Below are 20,946 nucleotides of genomic sequence, written 5' to 3'. Positions count from 1 at the left end.
TCCCAGGACCAACTTAGAGCTTGGGACCCTAGCGCGCTAGTAATAAATAACTCTCTGCTGTGAACTTCGTGTCGGTGATCCTTCGCGACGACCCCTGCCCAGGAGGGAATCGAGAGTTCGGTTCCAACAGTTTGTAAATGCACCAATCAGTACTCTGTAAAATGGACCAATCAGCAGGATGCAAATGGGGCTAAATAAGGGAATAAAAACTGGCCACCCAAGCCAGCAATGACAACCCCCTTGGGTCCCCTTCCACGCTGTGGAAGCTTTGTTCTTTAACTCTTCACAATAAATCTTGCTGCTGCTCACCCTTTGGGTCTGCACTAACTTTATGAGCTGTAACACTCACTGAGAAGGTTTGTGGCTTCACTCTTCAAGTCAGTGAGACCACGAATCCACCGGGAGGAACAAACAACTCCGGACGTACCACCTTCAAGAGCTGTAACACTCACTGTGAAGGTCTGCGGCTTCACTCCTGGAGTCAATGAGTCCACAAACCCATTGGAAGGAAGAAACTCTGGACACATCTGAACATCTGAAGGAACAAACTCCAGACACACCATCTTTAAAAACTGTAACACTCACTGCGAGGTTTCCCAGCTTCATTCTTGAAGTCAGTGAGACCAAGAACCCACCAGAAGGAATCAATTCCGGGCACACCGTGATCATTTTATAGAGGAAACTTTGAGCATCATGGAACACCTGTACAAAGAGCAGTCATAAAATGCTGCTTCTTCCATTAAATGAGGACAAGGAAAATGACACCTATTCGTAATACATACACATATGTGACATATACATATGTGTTGAAGAAGCACAAAGTTAACATTAGAAATTAGAATAGCAGAGATCAGGTAAATATTGGTAATGTCCTGGAAAGTAGGAAATAAAATCACCAAAGAGAACTTCTTAGTATCTCAACTGCCAATAGCACAAAGGTTTTCAGGCAGCAGGGTGGAGACTCACATGCTAGAGGCTGGCAGAATCTCACATCCAACCCACAAAAGTCAGAAGGCACCCTTGCTCTACGTGAAAGTGATTTCCACTTGTCTTCCACCTTCCAGTCTAAGTCACCATTCGCAAGATAACAAAATTCATGTGGATAATCCTTCTAGCACTTCGATAATGTCTTCAATTCCAACTACTTTTCCCTCACCCAATCTCACCCACCAACTCCCATCAGTAATACTATTGTTACTGTCATCGTTATTAACTGTACGGTCTCCAAAAATCTATATTTGAACATTTGAACCCTCCCCAACATCCCGTCTTTAGAGTTTACTTGCTCTAAAACCCCTACTCTTTATATTATTCAGTCACATTTGCACCCTATTATCATTTTCATTTTCCACCACTACCCTTATTTGTCTTTACCTAACCTAGATAAGAAATTCTATTCATTTTTATGTGTACATCCTCAATTCTTACTTTTTTCTTGTTCTACCATATTTCTCCATTAGACTTTCGACCCTAATTACAATCAGCCTTTGGCTAACTGTCTGCCTTCAACCACGCAGTTGAAAATGGCTGTAGAAAAGCACACAGGCAACTGGTCTGATGAAGAAATATCAAGTGGGATCTCAGTGATACTCAGTAAACCAACTATGTTCTATAGATTTAGTCTCCCATCCCTCAGATAAATAGTTTTCTCCTTATTTCTCTCTTCAGATCTAATGCTACCTGCTCTCTATAGCTTTCTCGTAGAATGAACACACCTGTGAAATGATGAGTTACCAAAGAACTCATTCAATTTTACTCCATTCAATAAACTAATGTTTTAAATCTGTTGCCATATACTCTGCTGATTTCTATGCAAATGGATAAGCTGCCCTAGTGAATACATAGGGTATAAGCCCTCACATTGTTTGCTGGGCAACACTGTCTCTTCCCTTCTCTAGTTCTTTCCTGTAATATTCCCTTTTATCTCTTAAATCGTCATATTTTTGCCTTCTGTTGGATTGTTGCCCTTGTCATATAAGCATGTTGTAATTTAACCCCAAAAATACTGTTTTTACTCCATAACCTAATCAAATTACTGCCTCACTTGCCTCTTTAGGGCAAATATCTTGAAAAATGTCCTGTGTCCAAGTCTTTGGTTTCTCATGTATAATTCTCCTCTCAATCCACTCCAACAGACATCCATTCAATTATCATCAAGATCCTCAACAATTATTTCACCTAAACCAGCATTCATTTCTCACTACATGATGCCCTATGCCTCTCAGAAACACTTGACCACTTCATCAGATATTTTCTTCTTAGTTTCAAGGATATAATAGCCTTCTTGCATTTCTTTTTATCTTTGCTTTTTCTCAAGCTTTTCTTCTATTTCCTCCTCTTCTTTCTATCCCTGAAGTGTTTGTGTTTCCAAGCATCCAGTCCTGTGTTCTCTTCCATTCTCCCTTTAATTTAATCCCTAGATCAGTGTTTGTTTTTCAAACTGATGCCTAATACAAAAATTTATGAAATTAATTTAATGGGCTATGACTATTACATAAATATGTCCATTATTAAATAAAATAAAATAAAATAAAATAGAAATTCACTGAAAATATTGAACACCACACATATCAAGCATGTAAGAAAGAGTTATTTTATTGCCAGACTGGGACAGCTCTAGGTTAATCTCTGAGAGTGTCTGAAATTTTGTATTGACTCTTGGTAAAGATAAGAATGAGTCTGAGGCCAGGCACCTGGCATGGTGGCTCACACCTGTAATCCCAGCACTTTGGGAGGTTGAGGCGAGCAGACGGCTTGAGGTCAGGAGTTCAAGATCAGCCTGGCCAACATGGCCAAATGTAGTCTCTACAAAAAATACAAAATTTAGCTGGGTGGTAGCACATACTTGTAATACCACCTATTTGGGAGGCTGAGGCAGGATAATAGCTTAAACATGGTAATCACTTGAACTCGTGAGGCAGAGGTTGCAGTGAGCTAAGATTGTGCCACTGCATTCCAGTCTGAGTGACAGAGTTAGACACTGTCTCAAAAAACAAAAAACAAAAATCGAATGAGTTTGAATAGTAGTATATAATGTGTACTTTGAGTGTAAAACATATCCTGAAAGCAGCAAAGGCAAACTTACTGACATTATTTACCAATATATAAATTGATAGCTTGCACCTGATTTAACTGCTTATACAATCTAATTTGGGAATGTGTCCAGCGAGGTAAGACAAACCCCAGTGGAAACTCCTGGGCTCCCCTAAGACAAAGACGTCATGTGCATGTCTGAGTGAAATAGATGAAAGATGATGTGCCTTCTGTGAAACTTAGAAAGAACTCTGGAAAACTGCCTAAAAATCTCTCCACCAATAATGATTGCTTGTACTTTCTTTCTCCTGTTGTACTGCATTATTTAACTTTGTTAAAGCTTTAATAAGTGTATGACTTGCAAAGCCTTGTGAGTCCTTTAAATATTAAATCCTGCATAATCAATGCAAGCAATTTTGTGAAACTTTTGTTTTAGTAGTTATACATGAATATGGGTTAAGAAGCAAAATACTTTTTATTGTGGATCAAAAAAAATCTTTACAGGCACTGCCTCAGATAATGGTATCCAGCTCCATGATTTTAATTTGTGTATGGTGACTCCCACATTTATATCTATAATTGCTTCCCTACATTTTAGATTTGCATAATGTACCATATACTTGACATTGAATATGTAATAGCCACTTCAACTACAACATATCCCAGAGTAAATTTTGGTTTCCCCTATCAAATGTTTTGTGGCATTTTTTCCATTATTGCTACATTGAATCATGATTTATTCAATTGTTCATGAATAAAAAGTACTTTAAACAATATAAACCAGGAGTTACCTTTGTCTCTTTTCTTTTCAGTACTCATTTTCTGTACTCAAATCTAACAGAACATTAAATATAATTGGGTTCAAAATAAGTCTCAAATCTAACACTTCTCTCCACTACCCGGATACCGCCCTTGTCCGGGTAACATTCCCCTCCTGCCTAGGCTAATAACAGCCTCCTGATCTCTCTATTTTTCATGTACTTTCCTGCTTCTTCATTTCTCCTTCTATACATTCCCTCGGTCAGTAGGCTTTTTCAAACTGAGACCTAAAAGAAAGATTGATGAAATTAATTTCATAGATTATGACCAGATTTGCTTCTAATAAAATAAAATAGAATTTCACTGAAAATGTTGGTGAATATCACACATAGTAAGTGTATAAGAAAGGATTTCCTGTCTAACTGAGCCACTCATTTTCCCAGCTGCTGGAATTGTTGGCTGTTGATGGCTCACAGATGTGTACTTCTTGCAGCACTGCTTTACCCAAAGTGAGGTTCCTTGCCCATAGGGTAAATGACATCTAGTTACTGTCTGATGTGAGGGTATAAAGGCCCAAACACCCTTGATTCCCTTTGGGACAACTCCAGAGGGTCAACTCCTGAGCTGCATGCAGGATTGTCTGAGCCTTCTGTTTCACCTTTATCACAGTTTATTTTCTCCCTCTGCTCAATTCTGCTTCCCTTATTTCTGTTTGCAGGGAACCAAACCTAAGATCCTGTATTGGAACCCTTTAATCACAGAATGGCTAAAATGTCTTTTCATTAAAATCAGATCAAGTAACTCCTCTGTTCAAATATCCAATGTCTTGCTACTACACACATAAAAGCACATGGTATGACTTTTAAGTCCCTGATAAATAATGACTCAGATTATTTCTCCTTTTTAAAACATTTTTCTTTTTTTACTCATCCTGTTTTAAATACTCTGGTCACTTGCTCATGCACCCAGTGTCCCTCCTGGCTGGAATGCTTTTATTCCTAATCTTCAAAGGTTTAGACTGTTCCTGTCATTTTAGATCTCAACTTCAATGCAACCTAGCCCTTTTACAGAGACCTCCTCTGACTAAAAATCTGAAGCACCGTTCCAGTTCCTTTCTATGACATTCTAATTTAGCTTTTTTTTTTTTGATAGCACTCATCACTAGATTATTTTTCTGTTTTGTGATTTATTTATGTATTTATTTTTTACAGAAGCATATATGTGTGTACACATAGGTGTATATGTTTACTTATTTGTATACTTCTCCAAACTGGAAGAGAAACTCTATAAAAATAGAAACTTTATTTATTGTATTTACTGTTACATCTCAAGTACATAGAATATGACCAGGGCTTTAGTAGGCTGACAATAAATATATTTGATACAAAATGACCTCATGGCTCATTGTAACTTATATTAGTATAAAGCACTCTGATTTATATTTTGTCTGGTGTCAATACCATCACACTTGAATTCTTTAGAAAATATAAGTTGGACTTTCGGGACATCAACAGAGAGGAACATGTAGGTGAAAGTAATTTAGTTATTCCCACAAAAAACAGGTTAGGTGAAAGAAATTAGGACCAGAAAGGGAAAAAGCCAAGCAAGGGTGCACTATCAATTAAAGTTCCAGAAAGGGTATTTCTGGCTCATGCTTGGGTGCTCTGGGGAGTGCTGGTCACACCATGGTGTTGTCTCAGTCAGCAGCAAGAGACTTGGAGAATTAATACTCCCTCACCTCTCAGGCTTTAGTTATAATCTGTCATCTGTGACATAAAGTTCTGGTCACTTGTGCAAAAAACACAAGTATAGTGGGCATTGGCAGCCTGAAGGCAGTTCTTCTACACAGAGAAACAAGAGCAAATTCTAAGAAGTAGAAGGATGGCCATGGCAAAGAGATTTGAAGAAATATGGGGTAAAGCCAGGAAGACACTGGGTACATAACAGGTTTTTGAATAGAAGCTTTAAAAAGACCTAAAGCACTAATTTTCCTTTACTAAATAGACAAAGTCAAAATCAGAGCTTATCAAAAGTGTGGCACTAATACAAAAATAAACATTTCAATGCAAAACAGAATACTGATAAACATGGTCCTATTACATACTGCAATTTGGTTTATGGTAAAAATGGTGATTAATCAGTGGCAGTGGTAGTGGAGGTATCCTTTTACCACAAATGTAGTTGGAAACAATGAATAGTCCTATAGGACAAAGCTAAACTTGATCTTCAATAGACTAAAATATTTATTTCAAGGTAGAATAAACATAAATTGAGTGAATCATAGTCTGAGGTTGTTTTGCCTTTACTACACACATGACAGAAAATAGAAACCATGACATATAGAGAATTTTACTGTGTTACATTTTATGGAACATATATCATTAAAACCAAAACAACAACTAAAATGACAAGATATTAAGGTAGTTGAAGGAATCACATTATATGCTTTTATTTTTATTTTTTTTATTTTTATTTTTTGGAGACGGAGTCTAGCTCTGTCGCCCAGGCTGGAGTGCAGTGGCGCGATCTCGGCTCACTGCAAGCTCCGCCTCCCGGGTTTACGCCATTCTCCTGCCTCAGCCTCCCGAGTAGCTGGGACTACAGGCGCCCGCCATCTCGCCCGGCTAGTTTTTTGTATTTTTTTAGTAGAGACGGGGTTTCACCGTGTAGCTCAGGATGGTCTCGATCTCCTGACCTCGTGATCCACCCGTCTCGGCCTCCCAAAGTGCTGGGATTACAGGCTTGAGCCACCGCGCCCGGCCTTACATTATATGCTTTTAAAAATCAATTAACACAAAATATTAATATGTACTTTGTTGTAATTTATCTTCTCTTTTCTGCTAAAAATAAGTCCATGAGTCAACATTTCACATAATTCATATTGTTTTCTCTCTGAAGATTTTAAAAGATATCAAATTCGATTTTTATTGATGTTTATTTTAAAAAAAGAAAGGAATTCCCTTGGCCTGTCAAAAGATGTTACAAATAGCATTCTTTATTCTTCCTAAAAATACTTTGTCGTCAATGTTTTATTTTTCAGTTTGCATAGGAGTACATAAGCATATGCACATTTTAATTTATATGCATACCTATGTATCACTGTAACTTAGAAATTAAGAATGTCATAGAAAAATAGTTAAAGGCAATGAAAAAGCGTTGATTAAAAAGGAGGAGCCTGTGGGGAAACAAAATAATTATATGCAGATATCTGAAGGTAAGAAATATGGAAAAGGCAATTGTCTTGCTCTAGGTTGTCAGAGAGAAGATAATTGTACTAATTGGGTAAAAAATAAATTACATGTAAGTGAGTTTTTTCAAAATATTTCCATTAAAAAGTTAAAGATGATTTTTTCTGTCATATCATTGACCTCCTTTTTACAATAGCTATGGATTACTATTTCACCTCTATTTTCAAGAAAAGATAGTAAAAGTTAATAATTGTATCAACAGCTTCATGGGGATAGCTGGTTTTGCTTATATCCACCCTTATTGCATTACTTGTATTAATAAATGACTTCTAATTTTCTGAAACAGTTTACAAATACGCCCATATTAATAAATATTTCATTATAATTCCGTTAGCATTTTTCAGATGTCTTTACGAAGGTAGATCTCATTCATTAACCATTAATGGTATGAATTGATCTTCTTGAAAGCAAGATTCAATTGACACCATATATGTATTACCTATTGTGTATTTATGGTATTTGAAAAATGTAAAGAAAAAACACCTAGTTAAACACCTAGTTAAAAAAATAAGTAATTCAAAATTCAGTCCACAATTTACAATTAAAGATGGCTGTCTATGTATGACTTACGGTCTGCATCAGGTCAATTTCCTCATTAATATGGAAACTCATAAGACGGTGAAGTATTTTGGGATTATTTGTAATGTGGACACAGACTCTGTATATTCTCAACTTGCATAATCATTTGTAACATTCTGAAAATTCATGTACAAGGACACATCCAAAACACTAGTTAAAATAATAAATACTCATAAACAAACTTTGGAATCACAGGTATTTAAAATAATTAAACATGAAAGTACAGTTGAATAGTAGCTATTACTTAAAATTTGAATATTTCTGCACAGATATAACACAATTTTCATATAATTAAAAGATATAGAGAATATCAGAATACTTAATGAAAGCAAAAAATCCCTGCTTTTCATTTATATTTGTCATCATCACTGGAATAAATCTGATTAATTGCTCAAGTTTTCAAGGTTGAGAAGAGCAGAAAAATTAAAAGTTTCACTTTTAGATATCTTAAATAAAACTAACATAAAAATATTGTTTCATTATTAAGCATTTTTTTTAAATTTCAAGATCATTTATGCATAAAAGCACAAAAGGCATTATGTAAGAGAATAAAATTCCCAGTTTTCAAATCAAAAAAATTTAAGCTCTCTTATCAAGGCAGTAACCTTTTGATCCTTTGCCTCCTAAAAGAAAGATGAAATAAAATACCATTTGTGAGAATTAAATGATATATTTGAAATTCTCTATAAACTCTAGATTGCCACATATATTAGTTAATAATAAAATTTAATATTACATAAAGTTTGGAATGTTCTATGTGTCACCAACACAAAGAAGAAATTTTTATGTATTTTTATCAAACATCAATATAAACTGCATCGATGTTTTATATAAAAGTTAGTTTATGGTATTTTTCAATTAATTCTTTTCTTTCAGTAGAATGCTGTTTTTACATTTAGAAAATTCAGGATATCCTGTTAAGGTGTATATTTCAGAAAACAAAGAAAAGAAATACCAGATATTTGGTGTCATAAATATATATCACAAGGACTTTGGCAAGACAAAATTAAAAAAAAAAGATTTTGCTTAATATGTAAGCCAGATTAGAATTAGACTATTCAGTCAATTCCAAGTAATCAATTTCCCTTCACAATATTATTAACAAAGTTACCACCAGAGAAAGAAGACAGCATTTGTTTAGTGAACATGATGATAAAATCTGAGAGAATCCTGGTACATGTGATGCTGGAAGTGCTCCCAAGTGGCAAAATCATCACATTATATGAACAAGTTTAATTGCTTGATATGTACTATAGACTGAGGTCTTGGAGATACATTTGCCAGCCATTTTATGATAAAAGAATCCTGCATAAGACCCACTATAAAATAAGAAAAAAAACTTGTGATGCTGTCACTGCAGCTACACCAGCAGATGTGAAAACCTTGCACTTTTTGTGAAATACTTTTTTATCTTGTATTCAAAATCCAGCTTTTATGTGGGTGTAAGACTACCATAAGACAAGCATACCTGTAGATTGTAACATGATTTGAGAAAAAGTGAAGGTGGAGAATATAAGCTGAAAAATTTAATGCCAGCAAAGGACGGTTTGATAATTTTATTATAGAGAGAGTTTTGGCTTTTAAAATATCAGGATAACCACAGAAATAGCTTCTGCTGACCAAAAGGCAGCAGACTAATTCCCAGACAACATTAAGAAGATCATTGAAAAGAAACAATAGGTGCCTAAACAGGTTCATAATGTAGATGAAAGGGCACTAAAAAAGTGGACATTTATTAGCGAAGAACAGCAAGCACCATGAATTAGGGCAGGAAAAGATAGTCTAACTCTAATATTTTGTTCAAATTCAGTTGGGTTTATGATCAAGGCTTATCTATAAAGCTCCCTTGAAGGGAAAAGATAAATACCAGCTGCCAGTCTTTTGGTCGTACAAGAAAAAGTCCTGGTCAGTGAGAACCCTCGTTCTGGATTGTTTCTATGGAAATGTAATGGATTGATGCTTTGTTCCTAAAGTCAGGAAGTCCCTTTTCAGTAATGGATTGCATTTTGAAGTTATTTTAATATTGGACAATGACCCTGACCTCCTAAAACCCCATGGGTTCAACACAGAAGGTGTTAAGTGGTCTAACTGCCTTCAAACACAATGTATCTAATTCAGCCTCTAGATCAGGGGATCATAAAGACCTTAAAGGCTCATTACCATGGTACTCTATGGAAAGGATTACCAACGCTATAGGAGAACCCCTATACAGATAACATCATGAAAGTCTGGAAGGATTACACCACTGAAGATGCCATCATGGTTAGGGAAAAAGCCATGAAAACCATCAAATCTGAAACAATAAATTCCTGCTGGAGAAAACTGTCCAGATGCTGTACATGAATGACTTCACAGGATTTACAACAGAGCCCACTGAGGAAATCATGAAAAACATTGGGGATATGGTGATAAAGGTGGGAATTCTAGGGTTTCAAATTATGGATCTTGAAGAAATTCTAGAGCTAATAGATACCATGCAAGAGGAATTTACAGAAGACGACTTGATGGAGATAAGTGCTCTGAACCAGTGCCAGATGATAAGGAAGATGGGGAAGATGAAATTTCAGAAAACAATTTGACATTAGACCATCTTGCAGAAGTTTGCCAATTATTCAGGACTGCTTTTGACTTCTTTTATGACACAGACCTTTCATGATTTGGGAACTTAAACGAAAGAAAATGATGGAAGAAGGACTGGTGACACACAGCAATATTTTTAGAGAAATGAAGAAGCAAGAAGTCAAAAATTGCAATGTATAATTTAGTGTAAAACTACACCGTGTGCCTAACTCTCTTGCTTCCCCTTTCACCTCCACCATCTCTTCTGACTTTGACACACCTGAGACAGTAAAACCAACACCTCCTTTTTTACCTCCTGTTCAGACTACTCAATGTGAGGATGAGGATAAAGATCTTTATGATGATCTACTTCTGCTTAATGAAAGTAAATATGTTTTCATTTTTCAATAATTCTTAAAATAACATTTTTTTCTAGATAATTTTATTGTGAGAATATAGTAGATAGTACATATAACATAAAAAATACATGTTAATTGACTGTTTATGTGCAGGTAATTGCACCACTGCACTCCAGCCTGTGGAACAAAGAGAGACTCCATCTCCAAAAAATAAAATAAAATTAATTAACCAGTGCTTTCCTCAGTTTCCTCGTCAGAATAATAAAAAAATTTAAAAACCTATTTCACACTGAAAATTTGAGCATTTTTATGTTAGGAATTGTAAGGGTCTGAACTTTTATTTTACTTGCAAGTTTACAACATACCCCACAGTATTGTAGAGGCTGGCAAAACACATGAAATTCCTAGATCAGAAACAAAAAAAAATCTAGTTACTGAAGGCATAGAAGACAGCATAAGCTTTGTGTTTAAGTTAGCTTCTGTTGCTCTCCCATATCCCATGTGAGTTACATGGAGCAGACCAGGTAGATGGTACACACAGTGAGTTTACAGGACTTTCAGTCTTCTAAGGGGATTACTGGCAAGCTTGCCAAAACTTTATCTCGGAAGGAGATGTTACCTTTATTTTTCAAGTCAAGACACAAATCTGTCCTCTGTCCCTGGGGGGAACACTATTTTTCAAAGACATTTGCTGTATAAACTTTCTTGGAAAGATAGTCTGGAACAAAAACTGATACAAGATATGTCGAAACATCATGGATAATTTTATCTCAAGATTTTATTATACATTCTAATGAAAAATCAAATATTCACCTTCTTTACACTCCCTAACTCTAAAACATGTTTACAAAATACCACATGTGGGAAAGTGAGAAGAAAATTCAGTCAAGTTAATTTAAACATTCTTGTTGCCTATTGATAGTGTTTTTCTAATATTATGTTATACATAAAATATTAAAAAGTAGGTGTTTGTGAAAAAGACTGCAATGACTTTGCTTTAGAGTTTTTAATTATATCCTTACTTAACACAAATTATGTTTTCTATATTTGACCTTAATTTACCTGAGATCTTATAGAGCACACCTGTCCCCAAAATTTATGTAGTCCAGTTTTTACTGTCTTCATGCCTATGCCACTGATTTTCAAATTTTTCTCCCAGATTTTATTTCAGTTTAGCATAAATGAAATTTAGCACTACAGGAAATGGCAAAATATTAAATATCATAATAGAGTATTTTCAAATGAATCTGTGCCATAATAGTCACAATTATAAATTACAACTCTATTACCAAGAAAGAAAGATTAATGGGTTGAATATAGTATTTTATTTAAGATAATCTAAATTTAATGCACTCAGTGCTTAGCTCTCTGTGGGTGTGCATGTGTGGCTATGCATCCATTATCATTTATCAATTCGACGCTTCAAAATGGGTGTGTTTCAGTTCCACATTTGTTTTTCTTTTCACTTTTCTTTTTAAATAAATTTAGTCGTATAGTGAAAGTAACTGGTAAGCTCTATTTCAAACTGTATCTAAACTTTTTATGGACTTTTTTTTTTTTGCTTTGACTTCCTTGTTTTGTTTTTATTAAGAGTTACGTATTTCCTCCTCCTCACAACTCTTTATGCTTTTTGTTCTCTCTTTATAAAGTAATTGCAAATTATATTTCAAAGTGTCATGGTTAAAAATGAATGTAGAAATGAAAATAGTTTCCTCTTTTTAATGAATAGCCTCTAGCCCCCAGCTCAGATCACTTTAACACTTGTCTTTATTGTCTCCAAATTCAACTAACTGATGTTTTTGATCCTGGGTTGCTCCTAGTTCTCATCTATGCTCTACACTTTCACTCTTTTTAACAAAGCAGAAACCTCACCTACCTAAAGTGGCTTACAGGAAATTGAGATTGCCCTAGTTTCACTTTGGATTGCTTGTTTTTAACCTATAACAGTTTGCAATGATGTCACTTTTATTTCAGACACGCTCAGAACATACTCCTTAAGACTATGGTTTGTTGAACTTCAAAATATAAAGTAATAAAGGTTACTTGTTATTTGGTTATCATAGTGATACATTTTGGTGATGGTTCAAATGCTAACTTGCAGATTAAAGATAACAGTGAAGAAAATCCTGCAATATGAGGTAAAGCCTTATGGCTGCAAAAGAAATCTAATAAAAAGATGAATCAAGAATACCTACAGATAGATGAAAGAGAAGAGATGTTTATCTTAGATGAAGATACATTAACTTTTCTGCCTATCCAGGCTTCTGCTAATTATTTCACACATCATTTTATGCTTAATCAAAGGGAATAAGGGAATAACCAAAGATGAGAAAGTGAACCCAAGTGGAGGCACTTCAGAGGCAATCCATCTGAGAATTTTGGGAGAAGCTCTTACTTTTCTGTTCATTCATTGGGCAAGATCAAGAAAGCTCTTGACTTAGTATATCATCTATCCTTGTCTTTTTATTTGAAACTTGAGCCAAAAACTACATAAATGGCTATTTTTCTTTTCTTCTCAAATCTTTTATTGTTTTCTGAGGAAAGACTGGCAAACAACACTTTAATAAAATCACAGATATCTGCTTGTTTCTTGGCCCTAAGTGCACGTTGGGGACAGTTGCTTTCTGGAAAGTATTATTAGGGTAATTAATTTAAAGTTTTAAAAATGCCTGTCCCAAATAGGTTTCTGCTTAATTACTTTTATGATTAGCCATTCCCTGCAGAATGTGACCGACATCACTCAAAATTACTTAACATTGTTTTTAAAAGTACGGTAAAAGCTAACTTGATTGTTGTATAGACTACTTTTTTTTTTTTTTCAATACAACCATCCTACACCATTACCATTCTGGACCATGCATAGTTACTTAAATAAACCATGCTCTGTTGTATCTCTTTGATATGGCTCATGTCATTAATTATTTTCTGAAATGTACTTTTTCTCTTCTCCTTCTGAAAGTATTTATTAACTCTGGAAAGACCTATCCAAATCTAACTTGAACAAAAGATCCTTCTCTAAACCACAAATTGCTGTTGTTCTAGTGTAGAATTATTAAAATAGATCATTTCATTATGCTTTAATATAATTTTTGTAAGCATTTTCCTATAAGAATGTAAACTTTATTTTATAATTGAATACCATTTTGCTTTGTGTATCGAAGTTTAATCATATTAGGCTATGTACTTCAGACCCTAACACTGTAGCCAGAATGTGGTATTAAATAACTCCTAGCTAAATAAAGAGTTGAATGCATGTTGAATCTCAGATGAATTTGTATTTTGTTGAAGTTTATCATATTAATGTTTTTGAAGTACTTTAAACTGTGTTCCATAAATGTAGACAATCGGGATTTCATATGTGTGCATGATGTTTTAGAGTGGACGATAGGTCTTGATCTAGAAGCAAAACATGCAATCAGGTAGGCTGCATGATATGCATGGGGTAAGGTTGTAAATACTGGATGTGTTCACTAGATGAAATGAAATCTGTCAACATCTCTATCACACAAAACTTTTCATTTACGTCTTACTCCACTGTATGTTGAAGTACACAAATTTCCACATTCTGTTGTTCTTAACACACTTGATGCCTCAGGACAAAACTAGAGAATGTCTTCCGGTGACAAAGGGACAGGAAGTAACAAATGGACAGGAAGTATCAGAAAAAATTAAACACATCAAATAATTATATTTCTTTCTAGTATATTCTCTCTTCTTTTAGCAGTAGACAGTCTTCAACTACAGCAGAAGGAGCCTCAACCAATGAGGACTGATAACAAACTACTAGGCTGTGTCTCACAAACCTTCAGCAATATGGCAGGCTGCTGTATTGAAGACAAAAACGTAGAAAGAAAACATCATTGTAATTTTAATGGCAAGAGAATTACAATAAAGAAGGCACATTATGTAAATATTTTCCAAGAATAAGTTATTCAACTGCTCTTGTATAAGATTTTGAAATTTATAAAATCCTGTCGCTGGGCTACCTTTGGTCATGTAACTGAATCTGCTCTGCTCTTCAAAACTGCTCTTCAAAAACAGAGTGGAATGTTTTAATCTAAAGTATTTAGATTTTTTAATACTCTAACATGTACAATAAATTTTATTATAAAGTCACTTTTTAAATGCATGTTTTAATTATAACGTAATTGCCTGTATTTGAGCTTTATTTTCATAAAGCTGTTTTATGAGCTTTAATCCCTGTTATTCATGTTACCAACCTTTATTCAATGAACTGAAAACAATATTTGGCTTTTAAATCAAATGCCTTAAAATAGAATATGTGGAAAATATAAAGTTCAATTTATTGACTGTTCACTTTAGTTACAATTAGTTATTCATTGATTTATTTTCTCAACTCAATGTTACTGATTACATGAAATTTGCTGAATCAACTTTTGTCCAAATGGATCCCCAATGAGTTAGCGAATACCTGTTTTATAATAGAAATTATATAAAACAGACTTATAAGTATTGAAATGTAGGGTTTGAATTGAATTTATCTAATGTTGGTAACTATTTTCTCATCTAACATAATACATTTTTTTTTTTACAATCAAAGCTGAGTATTTGCTTATAGGCTGGCTAGGCATGATAGGCTGATATTGATGTTATAATCTAATGATTGTCTATTCAAAGCAAATTTATAATAGTCCCTTTAATATAAGGAGCTTACAATATAGAGAAGGAGACAGATATTTGCAAACATTTAAAGTAAATTAATGTAATATTTTATTACTTGTGTTATGATTGAGCAAAGTAGTATCACTGGGAAAAATTAGTAAAAAATACAAAAAAATTTATTTTTAAAAAAGGGATCTGGAAAACATTATAGAATAATGAAATTTAAGCTCAGTCCTTTAAATGTGACTACTATTTCAATAGGTGGAAACAGAGTATTAAATGGGGAATCCGTGGTGGGGAGAATAGAAAAAGCATAGATGGAGAAGAAAGTCAAGTGTATGTTATCCATATCACACATGGAGCAGAACTGTATGTAAATATGAACTTATAGGTGTTTTGGAAAGCAACATTTCTTTGCATAGTAAAAGTTACTTCATAATTTATTTTAAATATTAATATTTGATTTATTAACATTACAACTTTTAAAAGTAATTTCTTTCCAAATGTTTGGTATTAATTTATGAATTATTTTAATTTATAAATTTCAGCATATTTTGACTGAAATGGAGTGCAATTTCCTGATCACAGCTCACTGCAGCCTCAAAATTCTGGGCTCAGTCACTCCCAACTTTCCCTCCAGAGTAGCTGGGGCTACAGATGCATACCATTATGCCCAGCTAATATTTCCATTAAATTTGCTTCAATTGCCTGACTACCAAAAACTTCCCAAGTAAGTGTTAGCTTTATCAATATAAGGGGCCCTTATAATCTTAAATACTGCAATAACATTATATATTTGTGAAATAAATAGCTCCATTTTATTCACTTAATCAAAATTTTAATTCAAATCACAGTTACAGTAGATTGTCTCAATGGCTGAAGTCACTAGATTAAACAATCGATCACATTGAAGTGGTTCCTGATGCTGGTGTTATCACTAAGGAACTTTCTCAATGCATTGCACTAACTGGAGGTCCTGCACTGGTTGCTGATTACCATCATGATGGAACAAAGACAGATGACTTCAGAGGGTTTTGTGGCCAAAGTTTCATGATGTCTTAATTGCCCCAGGAACAGCAGATCTAACAGCTAATGTGGACTTCAGTTATTTGCAAAGAATGGCACAGGGAAAAGTAGCATCTCTGGGCCCAATAAAACAATCACATTTTAAAAAAATGTGGATATTGATGTCCAGCCGAAGTTTCTTTTAGATAAATCCAATGAGACATCAATGAGACAGCAATTACTTCAAAGATATGATATGTTAATGAATCTGAAGAAGACAGGAGAAAGACTGAACATTTTTGCCTTGCTACTTCATCAGAGACTTCAAGGTGGAAGGAATCAGATGAATGTATGTCAGTCAAAACCCTATGCATCTCCTGTAGCTGGGTTTACTGACCTTGTTTGGCAGTTATATCTCAGCTTGGATATTTTACCCTTTGGTCTGCCCAAGAAATCAAAACAAAGGAAACACATTTCATATATTGCAGGTAAAAAAAGAAACACAAAATACACAAAATATCAAAATGTTGTTTTGATTTATTTTTTTCCCTATATTTAACTCTAAATTTCTTTAGGTTAGAAAGACTTTGCCTACAATGAAGTGCTTTCCCCAGAAAACATTGACCAATAACTTCACAGTGGAACTTTCATATGTAATCAGAGATAATCTTCACCTCTCCATTCTGTACTCCCACCCAGACACATAAAGGATTCTTACCTACATTTATGACCACTATAACAGAAACTTCATAACTTATTTACAGGAATTAATCATAAAGTTCATATCCTTAGATCCATATTACATAATTACTTAAGTATTCTCTACTCGAAGATGTCCAAAAACCCTTGCTGGATATTTAAATAACTAAAGGAAAGAATACGATAAGGAATAAAAGATAAAAAATCATCAAGAAGCCAATATCTAGACATAGGTATTTCATATCAACACTTTTCTTCCTCTTTTGTGTTCCATAGTAATGAGAGTCTATTTTGTTCAATGTCAGTTATAAGACATTGCTTTGTTTTTCTACTTATGATTTTTAATACCATCTCAATTGCAATATAGTTATGTTTTTTCTTTCTGGTCCTTTTAATTTCACCAAAGTACTATGCATAGGATTGGTGCTTAATATACACTGTAATATTGTTCTTTATCCAACAATATGAACAAATTTAATGCTTTTTAAAATTGCCATTAAATAGTAATATGTTTTCTCCATGGAGATATTGTTTACATTAGGAATAAGTCATAAGTAAGATAATCACACAGTCTGAAAAGAAGACTGTGACTTGGATTATAGAAATCTGTCAGAATTAACAATACTCTAATGCTTCTAAGAGATGTGCAGTCTACATCATTTTAATTATTCTAATATTTTTGAATTATACAATAAGAATTATGTGAGTATCATTAGAGGAGAAGCACTTAGACTGTAAGAAGATTTAATTCAATGATTTAGATCTACTTTTGTTTCTTGCTGTCGTTGAACAGGCTTTATATTGGCTAACCTGCACATCCTGGAAGAAACTGATCTTTCAGTTATTTTCCACATCAGCACATGACAATTAGTGAAATGAGTTCAGGCTTTCTAAAATAGCAGATGTTGAATATTTATAGAGAGTTACTTTGGTTTATTTTATAAAATTTTGTACACGAATTTTAGATTCAAATGTAAAAGAATGTCTGAAATGAGTAATTGCACATGCCAAATAGGTTTTTTATATATTTCAGGGTTATGATTATCAGAAATCACTTCTTACTTTGATTAATTGGAACTCAATAAGATGTAAGGCAAATTACCTAAAAAGATAAAATCCAAGTGATCATACATAAATGTATCATGTGGTGTCAAATAAAACTTCAATAAATACAAGGTGGCAGAAACAAAACTTATGTAAATTATTCATCCATAAAATCTGCATTAGCTAGTTTGTAAAGAAAATATATTTATCCCAAATGACACTATTGCTAAGCTACATGGCTTAGATGAGGAAAATTAAATCCAGAAATCTCTCTCATAAATGTACTCAGAAATATAACACTTCTGTAACAAGAATGGAATTTTGCTCATTTGTTTTACTCAGCAAAACAAAAGAAACATTTATAAATTTTACAATAATGCTGTTTTAAATTTCAGGCATTTATTTATTTAAAAAATTAAATTACTAATCAGTGAAAACTATATTTATGAATATTTTAAAAACTAGGTTTTGTAATATTACCTCAAATTTTTATGGTAATGCACAGTTCATGGTGTCTTTTTCCAGCTATTGAAAACATTAATGTAACTTTGCTGTTAATATTAACAGGTGAGAAGAATAATATATTTACTAATTAGATTTAATTTGATATTTTACTGCTAAGCACTATGTCTTTTTATTTTCTAAGTTTTCAACAATAGACTCTCATTCCTCCAATAACATTTTGGCAACAGAAGTATGTTTGAAACTCCCAATATATTAAGATTTCTTGAATATTCCCTTTTATGGTAAGTATGAAGATAAGTAATTATATTCTTGTGCTTACACTAATCAGGAAGTTGTGAGACGACTTGGTTTATGTTTATTTGTTTTAAAGAACAATTCATTATTTGCTTATAAAGAGTGTAATTAATATCTTATTTAGTGACAGTTTCATTTTTCTCCCACTGGTCTGAATTACACATTCTAATGATTGTCGGTGAGAGGAACTTCCTCATATCATTTCTACCTATGAGGTGTAATATTTCATGGCCAAGGCAGTCATACACAGGTTTGGCTACATAATTTGTGGGGTTCAACTCAAAATGAAAACGTGGGGTCTTTTGTTGCAAATGATTAAGAATTCCAAAATGGCAGCAGCACAGCATTAAACGAAGAGCAGATCCATGTGAGCATGATACCCTGTGCAACTGGGCAGGTCATAGGTCCATGAAGTCAGCCCCATAGACACACTGTGACATCATCAACGTATTGTAGCATTGGAGAATATGGCCTCCGGAGCCACATGACTAGGTTTTAATTCTACATTATCAATTCTTTAACTGTTAGACTTTAGTAATTTACTTAAAAGCTCTCTGCCTCAGTGGTTTTATCGTCATCAAATAATGATTATAGTATGTAATTTATGAGATTATTTTGAGGAATGAATACTATATGTAAAAGGTCAAGGAATAACATCTGACATGAGTAAGCTATCAATAATATTAGGTAGTATTAGTTTATATGAAGTGGTTATTTTTAATAGATACAGCTAGTGAATCAACTCATGTAGATCATCCTTTTTCATGCTATTTCCATGAGATAACATCTTATATATATTTGGCACGCTTTTTGTTGCTTTTTTTTTTTTTTTTTTTGAGACAAATTCTTGCTCTGTCACCCAGGCTAGAGTGCAGTGGCTCAGTCAATTATGGATAACTGCAGCCTCAACCTCCAAGATTCAAGCAATACTCCTCCCTCAGCCCCCTGAGGAGCTGGGACTATAGGCACATGCCACCATGGCTGGCTAATTTTCACATTTTTGTAGAGACATGCATTTTTGCACATTTTCTGACTGGTCTTGAACTCCTAGACTGAAGCCATCCACCTGCCTTGGCCTCCCAAAGTGCTAGGATTATTTCTTGCAATTTTGAAGACTATTATTGTGAGAGAAGATCAGAGGATACAACTCTGGTTCCCATATTTACATTCTCCCAGGTTTATACTACTCTGGCATTTAATTTAAAGGACAAAATTAAGATCAAGCTATTATCCATCTGATACTTCTGTAAATCCAATGGACATTACAATCTGGATTTTATAAGCCAGTTTTGACTTAATTTTGCTATTTTGAAAGTATGGTTAAAGGTACAATTATATAAGGTCTATAATTTATATTCAAATATTTCAGAATTGACCATGTTAAATCAATGTATGTGCATTTCTGTTAATCTAGACACTATGGGGATCTAGTTGACATATTCCTGCAATCATTTTCCCCAGGGGGTCAGCTAACATTTAAAGTTAGGAATCCATACTGCAGAAGTAAATTCATCAAGCATTTCTAACATCTACATCTTGTCTACGGCCATACCACCCTGAACGTGCCTGATCTTGTCTAACATCTACATCTTGACTCAACATCAGGAGCTTTACCAATTAGCATAATGAATGTTAAAAGTGGATCCCCATTAATGAAATTACTAGTGTTCAAGCTGTTTTATTTAAAATAGTTCCTACAACCTTCACACTTTTGTATGGTCAAGGCATAAGAATTAAGTGAAACCTTGCCCTGTAGACTAAGGGGTAGCATCCTCCATTTGACTTTTAACTGGTTCTGAGCTGAGTTATTGGTTCCAAGAATACCTTTTATCACCTCAGACTGCCTGATTATTTAGCCTAACCCTACTTGTAGAATTAGGTGAATTTTTCAATGATAGTACCTGTGTTAGGCCATTCTTGCATTGCCATAAAGAAACACTTTAGGGAGCTTTCACTCATGATGGAAGGTGAAGAGGCAGTAGCCACATTACATGGTGAAAGAAGGAGCAAGAGAGAGAGATGGGAAGGTGCCAGACACTTTTAAACAATTGAAACTCTGAAAACTCACTCACTATTGTGAGAACCGCACCAAGAGGGTGGTACTAAACCATTCATGAGAAATCTGCCTCCATGATCCAATCACCTCCCACCAATCCCCACCCCCCTCCAAAATTGGTGATTACATTTTAACGTGAGGTTTGGGAGAACCAATATTCAACTTATGTCACTCCACATTTGGTCCCCAAATCTCATGTTCTTCTCACATTGCAAAATAGAAT

The 20,946-nt window shown here is 34.1% G+C and overlaps 1 pseudogene; it reads left to right on the top strand.

Moving 5' to 3' along the window:
* Nucleotides 1-16,057: 16,057 nt before the first annotated feature.
* LOC105506289 lies at nt 16,058-17,728 on the top strand (annotated as a pseudogene).
* Nucleotides 17,729-20,946: the final 3,218 nt, after the last annotated feature.

This window comes from Colobus angolensis, unplaced genomic scaffold (genome assembly GCF_000951035.1).
Source record: "Colobus angolensis palliatus isolate OR3802 unplaced genomic scaffold, Cang.pa_1.0 Scaffold134, whole genome shotgun sequence".
NCBI classification, from domain to species: Eukaryota; Metazoa; Chordata; class Mammalia; order Primates; family Cercopithecidae; genus Colobus; species Colobus angolensis.
This window is presented reverse-complemented; position numbering and strand designations above follow the sequence as displayed.